Genomic DNA, 9,778 nt, shown 5'->3' on the forward strand with positions numbered 1-9,778 from the left:
CGGGAGTCGCCAAACACCAGACAGAGGTAGCGGGGTGGGTGTGGCAGCTGCCATTTCCTGCGCGGAAAGCTCTTTGAGGACCTGCGGTGGTGACTTACTAGGGCTCCGCGCTTCTCAGCCCGGTGAGTCAGGTAGGGGTGTAGATTCACTTGCTTATCTGGACTCCAGTCTAACCTCACTTGCAACTACTTCAGTCTTGTGGGGGTGGCTGATAAGCCCTGTCAGAGTTTAATCCTGTCTAAACGTTCAGGTGTTTAGTTCCTGTTGAGTGCTTCTCTACTAGGGACCTATTTTTCTGACTTTTTTTTTTTTCTCTCCTGACGTCCATAATTACAGACAGAGATTGAAAAGTAACCTTGAGAGAGTCCCTCCCTTGATTCCAGGTAAGACTGCAAACATTTCTTTCTTATAGATCTGGGAAGAATGCGGTGTTTAATGCCAACCAAAAAAGACTGCAAAGATCTTTTTACCTTAAACAAACACTTTTCTACACCTGAAATGGCTATTTTGCAAAGTGTGGTGCAAGTATTATACACAATACCGAGTCCATGCTAGGCATTTAATGAATTCTAAAGCAAAAGTAATAGGGAATGCCTGACTTCAATCAGGGATTTCTGCCTACAGAAAATCAGTGCTTCCTGTATTTTTGTATTGCCTGAAATGAGAGTAGCAGTGTTACATTTTACAATAAATGGAAGCTGTAATGAAAGAGTGTGTTTTAAAATTTGATAATTTAAAATGAAATACTTAGCTTTAAAGATATGGTCTGATAATCTGTGGTTCATTCCTTAATAAGCTTTTTGCTACAAAGAGTGCTCAGAAAACTTTTCCCATTCATTCATTCATTCATCCAGTCAGTTTACAAACAGAATTCTAGAGAAAGAGAACAAAAATTAAGAAGGGAGAAAATGATCAAAATAATAATTCAAGAATTTCTTCCAGGACCAAAAGACAAAGATGTTCATATTTAAAGGACCCACCAGCTACCCACAGTGACTGAAAAAGGACCTATGTTAAAGCACACCATTAAAAAGATCAGAACACTAAGAATAAAGAGAAGATTCTAAAAGTTTTCAGATGGAAGGAGCAGGAATAAACGGATGAGAATTAGAATGGCATTGGGTTTCTCAACAATAACACTTTTACGCTAAAACACTACAGTGAAATTTCAAGTTTTGTAAGACAATAACTTCCAACCTAGAATCCTATAGTCAAACTATCCATCAAGAGTAAGAGTAGAATAAAAACATTTTCACATATACAAGGATGAAAACATTTATTTTCCATCCATCCATCCACCTTTTTTTTTTTTTTAAGGGAAAGTTACTAGAGGATGTGCTCCAACGAAACATGAGAGCAAGACAAGAAAGAGAAAGATGTGGGATCCAGAAAAAAGGACCAGGAGAATGTGACGGGAAATTCCAGGGTGAAAGATATGTGGCAGAATTAGAGAGCAGTCGTTTTCACCAGAGAAGGAAGATGGCAGACTCCAAGAAGAAAGACTGGTTAGTGTAATCGAATTTATTTAGCTTACTAATTTTGAGTATTTGGGTAGTTATATTGATAGATGTTTGATAGATCTAATGAAATACTTGATAAAATTCGAGAGAGAACTTAAAAATATACGCAAGTAGAAAAAGGAAACAATTATTAATTCCATGAAAGCTAAAAATTAGACAAGAATGGAAACAGCGTTTCTCCGACTGTTCTGTGGTGAAAATTTTAAGACTTTTTAGAGCTTCTGAAATACTAGTATATTATAAATCTCGAAGGAGAGAACATGCAGCATAGAGCACTATAAAATTTATGTATATTTTTAATTACATTACTTTAAAATTTTTAAAAATTAGTATTCACACGGTTCAAAATTTAAAAGTGTAACAGACAGATAATTCAATAGAAAATTAGGCAAAACACCTAGATACTTCACACAAGGGTATATCTAAATAGCAAATAGTAAATGCATGTGAAAAGGTGCTCGACCTCATCAGTCATTAGAGAACTGCAAGTTAAAACCACAGTGCAATATCACTACACAAATACAAGAATAATTAAAATTTAAAAGACAGAATATAGCAAGTGTGGGTGAGGTTTTGTAACAATTGGAGCTCTTGCACATTGCTGGTGGGAGTGTCAATTGGTACAATCAATTTTGCAAACTGTATGGCAGTACTATTAAAATTGCAGATATGCGGATCCTCAGCAATTCCTTGCCTAGGTATATGGACATGCATATGCATATACTAGAAAGTTCATAGTAGTGCTATTTATAATAGCTTCAAACTGGAAATTACCCAAATATCCATAAATAGTGGAATGGGTAAATGATTTGTGGCCCATTTTTTTACACAGTGGGATACTAAACAGCAATGATATTGAGCAGTGTGCAATATTGATGAATTGCACAAATACAATACTGGATGAAAAAGCTAGACACAGAAGAGTATACATTTTATGAGTCAATTCCTATTAAGTACAAAAACAAGCAAAACTAGCCTATGCTTTTAGAAATCAGGATAATGTCTACTCTTGTAGAGTGGTCATAGTGACTAGAAGGGACAGGATGAGGCCTCTGGGGTGATAGAAATGTTCTGTTTCTTGATCTAGGACCTAGACTCTTGGTGCCAGTTGCATGGGTATGTTCAATTATGAAAATTCTTTGAGGTTACACAATGTGCACTTTTCTGTATATATATATGTTACACTTCAATAAAAGGTTAATAGGTTTAAATACAAAATAAATAATACATGTGGGTGTATATTATGTCTCTTACTTTTATTTAATTAGTATTACAGTATATACCTGTTCACCTTGCTTGTCTTTCACTTAGTAATCTATTTCAGATATCTTTCCATACAAATGCATAAAAAGCTTTCTCAACTTTTTTTTTTTTTAAATGATGGATATGCCATAATTTACCCCTCATTGGTGGACACTTAGCTGGTTTCCACATATTTACTGTTACAAATTATGCTGCAATAAGTAATCATTACATATGTCATTTCATACATGTGTAAGTGTATCCATATATATGCCCTAGAAGCTGAACTGCTGGACAAAAGAGTTATGTTCATTTGTAATTTTGGTTTGTATTGTTGAATTGACCTTCACTGAGGTTGTTCCAGTTTTCTTTTTCTGCAGACAAATGAGAGTGCTGTTTTTCCACACACCTTCTTTCATTTCTTTTCGAGATAGATAGTATAATATTGATCTGCTGATTCCTGTATTTCAGTGCTTCTAAACTCATTTAAATGCTAAGATTCTTTTTATTGCAGACCTTCTAAATATCTGGCTTCAATTTTTTTATCACAACCTCAAACTTTAGCTTTCATGATAGTTTCACCATTATACAGCTTAAAAAATATGTATATCTAGTGATATGTACAGTGTTTAATTAATGCCCATAATGAATGGCTGATGACAGGAAACCTAAAGAATACTGATGCTAAACTACATCAACCAAATGAGAAACAAAAAACATGAGAATAATTATGCAAATTAGGCTAAAAAACAAGCCTCACACCTATATGTTGAATTCATCTATTCAAAATTCTATAGAATCATATTAAGTCATATTTTCCATTTACTGAGAATAAAGGTTATTTATATCTGCATGTGCTATTTTAGGGACATGGTAGCTTGAAATGGCATGCTTGAAATCTCTCATAGCCTGTTTTTTTGTTTTGCTTGTTTTTTTAACTTCAATGCCTTTTATTCCTGTAAGTTCTTTTTATTTATTTATTTTTCTAATTTTTTAAAAAATTAATTTTTATTGGAATATAGTTGCTTTACAATGTTGTGTTAATTTCTACTGTACAGCAAAGTGAATCAGCTATATGTATACATATAATGTCCATGGACAGAGGAATGGATAAAAAAGATGTGGTATATATATACAATGGAATATTATTCAGCCATAAAAAGGAATGAAATTGGGTCATTTGTAGAGACGTGGATGGAGCCAGAGACTGTCATAAAGAGTGAAGTAAGTCAGAAAGAGAAAAACAGATATCATATATTAACGTTTATATGTGGAATCTAGAAAAATGGTATAGATGATCTTATTTGCAAAGCAGAAATAGAGACACAGATGTAGAGGACAAACGTATTGACACCAAGGGAGGAAGTGGGGGCGGGTGGGATGAATTGGGAGATTGGGATCGACATATATACACTATTGCTACTATGTATAAAATAGATAACTAATGAGAACCTACTGTATATAGCTCAAGGAACTCTACTCCATGCTCTGTGGTGACCTAAATGGGAAGGAAATCCAAAAAAAGAGGGGATATATCTCATAGTCTTTTAAATTAGAAACGAAGACAGAAAAGTTGAAAAATAAACCACTTAAAAAAGTACAAATGCAAGAATTTAAAACATCTCATATTCTAATTTTTTCTATTCTTTGGTCTGAAAGCATCTGGTAACCATTGGGGGAAAATGGGTGAAGGATATGTGGGACCTCTCTGTATTACTTTTACAACTTCCTGTGAGTCTATTATTATCTCCAAATAAAAAGTTTTAAAAAGTTGTACCTGGGTGTATTAGTTTCCAGGGACTGCCATAACAAAGAACCACAAGAATTATAAAAAGGTATGTAAATGAGAAGTAAGGCTTCCTGATTCTTCAGATCTCCAGTTCACCTTCCCTAAGACAACAAATAAATTTAACAAATATTATGTGCCATAATGCTAGGTGCTGGAAATAGAGGGATAACAAAAGACACATGGTCTCTGTCCTTAAAATGCTTTTAGTGTTCTAAGGGAGAGAGAACCTAAGCATACAATTACAGTACACACTACATGTGTAACACTGGGTAGGCCCCTTAACCTCTTGGTTTTTTGAAGTCCTCAGTTGTAAAAATGTGAGGGTGCTATGAATTTATATTTGGGGCACGACAAGGTCGAGAAGAGTGTGTCTTTTCCTTTATTCTTCCAAAGTGGAATGTCTTCCCTCTCTTCCGCATGGGTCCAAATCTCACTTGTTCTTCAGGCCGACTGCCAAGGAGCCTTCCCTGACTCCCCAGGCCACACAAATCTCTGCCTCTTAGGTTCAGTGCCATAACCTAGCTGTCTCTTACGTTAATCTTGTCTCTCAAGCCAAACTCAGGATATGGGTCTCTCTTGCCCTCCTGTGGCCCCTGCGGCTGTGCCAGCCCACTGGCACACCCCACGTGGGGTGTCTACTACACTAGGGCATGGGTGGGGAGGCCCAGGGGTGAGGGGCGAGGCAGAGTACCTTTGCCTCTACCCTGTTCTCCTCCACAAAACTGCCCCTCCTCCTCAAGCCTGCCCCTCAAGTCAAAGGTTCCATATATGACCTCACTGGGTAGTGATGCCCTCACAGGCATTCTCAGAGTTTCCATGGCAGCATAACTGTGCAAACGGGCTGCACTCAGAGAAACTTCTCTACCAGTTCTCCACCAGATACCAATCTTTTTGGCTGTCTGTGTGAGAATGTGTGACCGGATAGTGTATGTGTACTCTAACCTGTGCTCTGTTCCCTGGGTGGGCAGTGCAGCAGGTACACCCAGACAGGGCAACTCTACAGGAGGTATGATACACACACAACCTCACCTGGCTGGCACATGTTCCTGTGGGGGTTGCCAACTACGTACAGCTGAGCACCTTCCCAGATGTAAGTAATACCGGTGACCTGGGACGCCTTCGGGGACGCACAGTTCTCACTGCTGAGGACAAGTGAAAGGTCATCCCTGGACAAGTGTGCAGGACGGTTCTGAGCTTTATAAATGTAGCCTTACCCTTTGGGCTACAGGATGCTTCCATTCAGACCCTTTCCTGATTGGCCTCTTAACAAAAGACAAGTGCATTTTTGTTGGCAAATTGTTAATGGAGCGGTTTGAGGAACAGGGCCACTCTTGAACCGCACCTTCAAACCCAGGCACCACTGTACTATCATGGAGACATCTATATCGGTCCCCTCAGACACATCCCTTACTGAGTTGCTGGGTACTAGGGGAGAGGGTGTTGCCATATTGATGGGAAGACCGTAAGAACGAAGGGGGGGTGATGAAGTGCTAATGAGACTGGAGAGCTGAGGAGATGGTGTCCCAGGAGGCTGGGTTGATGTGAGCCTAGACTTGGTATCCAGAGCCCGGTTCTGAGTCTCCTGATCACTCTGCCTCAGTATTTGTCCTTGTTCTAATCGACATAAAAGTATTAGACAGCTAGAGTTCAGTGTGGTTGAAATAGCAGTATAAATGGGGCCAAGAAGGGTTGCCAAGGTGGGCAGGGTTCTTAACAAATTTATATTAGATTATTTTTTTCCAAAACTTGAAAGACATTTCCATGAAAGCCTCAGAAGTGACAGACTGCAAGAAATGTTTTCTCTGTTGTGGAAGGGAGAGATGGAGAGGATCATGATTGCAATTACTTTCGGGTTCTACTGTTTTCCCTGGGAACGGTGAAGAGACTTCCTCATCTGCTGCAGCCCTAGGCTCTAGGGATTGCTTTTGCAGCCAGTGTCCCTTCTCTAGGGACTCATAGAGATGATGGGCCAAGGCTGTGTTTTGGACGTCAAGTAGGTTAAAAGTTCTTCAGCCAGAAACTGGGAGAGACATGAGAGAGGGAAATTCTGGCAGGAGACTGTGCACAGCAGAAGTGACTGATCAGTTCTGATTTTCTTTGCAGCAGCAGTGCCTCCCGTTTCTCGTCCTACACCTGGTCACTACCATGTCCTGTACCGCGGGTGTGGAGAAACGCATTTGGGCTGGCACGGGGAGACATACTGCCTGGTTGGTGGCTACCGGCTCTACGGGGATGTTCCTTTGGCCACGCCAGCTAAGGTAGAAGCAGAGAAGCCAGTCCCCAGACGTGCTCCGAAGAGAAAGCACTCTCTGGAATGGTCGGACGAAGACCTGGGTTGCCCCAGACCCAAAATCCGGCGATTGGAGCTTTCAAGCAGCACAGGAATACAAGGTGCTTTGATTGTCAAGCAGGGTGGCCCAACCTCTGGGCACATCGCCTCTGCAAGAGCCACAGTAAACGCATGTCCCATATTTGCTCTTTCAAGGTCGGCAGCAGGGAGTCCCCTCCTAAAGAAGGTTCTCTCTCATTGCCACACTATCCAAGGTTGCCACAAATGTTCCTTCCTGTGGGCCTCATCAGGCTAAGGGCAGAGTTGTCTCTTTGCTTCTCTGAGTCGCACCATATGGTCTTAGTAACACCTCTTCACCCTGTTGACCATGTTTTTCACGGGGGCTGCTGCTGAGACTTTATCTCATCCTTTCATGGTAGAGAGAGAGAGGATTCTAATGAATTTTACTTCCACGGGAGAGGGGAGTGTTATGATTATGTTGTCATTTTCTATTATGTCCTTTTGTCATGAATTTCTTTTCAATTTCATGTTAAAATGGGCCCACCATTTCCACTTTGTGAGGTCATTCAGCACCCTCGTTTTGCACCTTTAACATCTCTCTCAGTATCACTTGGAAATGTTTGAAATGGCATGAGCTTGTCCTCACATTCCTATCAGCTGTAAATCCGGAGCCCCAACATGAACCTAACCATTGAACAGAACACCTCTCCACTACCTGTGTAACACTGGGTAGGCCCCTTAACCTCTTGGTCTTTTTAAGTCCATAGTTGTAAAAATGTGACGGTGCTATGAATTTATATTTGGGGCAGGACAAGGTAGAGAAGAGTGTGTCTTTGCTTTTATTCTTCCAAACTGGAATGTCTTCCCTCTCTTCCCCTTGGAAGATGCTCCTTTGGCCACGCCAGCCAAGGTGGAAGCAGAGAAGCCAGTCCCCAGACGTGCTCCGAAGAGAAAGCACTCTCCGGAAATGCCGGACGAAGACCTGGGTTGCTCCAGACCCAAAATCCGGCAATTGTAGCATGGTGCCAGGAGGCGGACCCCACAGAATCTTGCAGGTGAGCCATCCTGAAGAGAAGGCAATGGTTTAAATGCCTAAGGCAGGGAATGCCTCTTCCTGCACTGACACCCCCCCCCGCCCCCCGCCCACTGCCCACTGCCACAGATTAGAACCTGCATCTTTTTGTCTGAGCCTTCCCCAGCCAGGAGCCTCCTTCTATACTAAATGGCCATAAGCCAGGAGCCTCAGAAACTGAGGTTTGTAATGAGAGTCTGCCCTGAACATCCCGGGGCTGAAGCTGGCCTGGAAGAAACCCTGACGTTCCTCTGCTTAATCCTCAGGGGCCCCTTTGTGAGCTAAAGAAAGAAAAGTCTAGAAAAAACGGATACCTGGGAGGGGAAGATGGCAGAAGAGTAAGACACGGAGATCACCTTCCTCCCCACAGATACACCAGAAATACATCTACACGTGGAACAACTCCTACAGAACACCTACTGAATGCTGGCAGAAGACCTCAGACCTCCCAAAAGGCAAGAAACTCCCCCACATACCTGGGTAGGGCAAAAGAAAAAAAGAAAAAACAGAGACAAAAGAATAGGGACGGGACCTGCACCAGTGGGAGGGAGCTGTGAAGGAGGAGAGGTTTCCACACACTAGGAAGCCCCTTCGCGGGAGGAGAGTGCGCGTGGCGGAGGGGGGAAGCTTTGGAGCCGTGGAGGAGAGCACAGCCACAGGGGTGCGGAGGGCAAAGCGGAGAGATTCCCGCACAGAGGATAGGTGCCAACTGGCACTCACCAGCCCGAGAGGTTTGTCTACTCAGCTGCGGGGGTGGGCGGGGCTGCAAGCTGAGGATCGGGCTTTAGTCAGAGCGCAGGGAGAGGACTGGGGTTGGTGGAGTGAACATAGCCTGAAGGGGTTAGTGCACCACGGCTAGCCGGGAGGGAGTCCGGGAAAAGATCTGGAGCTGCCGAAGAGGCAAGAGACTTTTTCTTCCCTCTTTGTTTCCTGCTGCGCGAGGAGAGGGGATTGAGAGCGCTGCTTAAAGGAGCTCCAGAGACGGGCGCGAGTCGTGGCTAAAAGCGCGGACCCCAGAGACGGGCAATGAGACGCTAAGGCTGCTGCTGCCGCCGCCACCAAGAAGCCTGTGTGCGAGCACAGGTCACTATCCACACCCCGCCTCCGGGGAGCCTGTGCAGCCCGCCACTGCCAGGTTCCCGGGATCCAGGGACAACTTCTCCGGGAGAACGCACGGTGAGCCTCAGGCTGGTGCAAAGTCACGCCAGCCTCTGGCGCCGCAGGCTCGCCCCGCACTCCGTGCCCCTCCCTCCCCCCGGCCTGAGTGAGCCAGAGCCCCCGAATCAGCGGCTCCTTTAACCCTGTCTTGTCTGAGTGAAAAACAGACGCCCTCCAGCGACCTACACGCAGAGGCGGGGCCAAATCCAAAGCTGAGCCCCTGGGAGCTGTGAGAACAAAGAAGAAAAACGGATATCTCTCCCAGCAGCCTCAGAAGCAGCGGATTAAAGCTCCACAATCAACTTGATGTACCCTGCATCTGTGGAATACATGAATAGACAGCGAATCATCCCAAATTGAGGAGGTGGACTTTGAGAGCAAGATTTATCATTTTTTCCCCTTTATCTCTTTTTCTGAGTGTGGATGTGTATGCTTCTCTGTGAGATTTTGCCTGTATAGCTTTGCTTCCACCATTTGTCCTAGGGTTCTGTCTTTTTTTTTAAATTTTTTCTTAATAATTATTTTTATTTTAATAACTTTATTTTATACTACTTTATCTTCTTTCTTTCTTTCTTTCTTTCTTTCTTTCTTTCTTTCTTTCTTTCTTTCTTTCCTTCCTTCCTTCCTTCCTTCTTTCCTTCCCTCATTTAGACAAAGAATCATCCCAAATTGAGGAGGTGGACTTTGAGAGCAAGATTTATGATTTT

The 9,778-nt window shown here is 42.7% G+C and overlaps 1 long non-coding RNA gene across 1 annotated transcript; it reads left to right on the forward strand.

Moving 5' to 3' along the window:
* Positions 1-335: 335 nt before the first annotated feature.
* On the forward strand, positions 336-8,547 carry LOC309974439. Its single transcript, XR_014326883.1, has 5 exons — positions 336-383; positions 1,318-1,505; positions 6,655-6,942; positions 7,726-7,896; positions 8,180-8,547. It is a non-coding gene; the product is annotated as an uncharacterized lncRNA (long non-coding RNA).
* Positions 8,548-9,778: the final 1,231 nt, after the last annotated feature.

Source organism: Leucopleurus acutus (assembly GCF_964270905.1).
Source record: "Leucopleurus acutus genome assembly, chromosome: 17".
Lineage (NCBI taxonomy): Eukaryota > Metazoa > Chordata > Mammalia > Artiodactyla > Delphinidae > Leucopleurus > Leucopleurus acutus.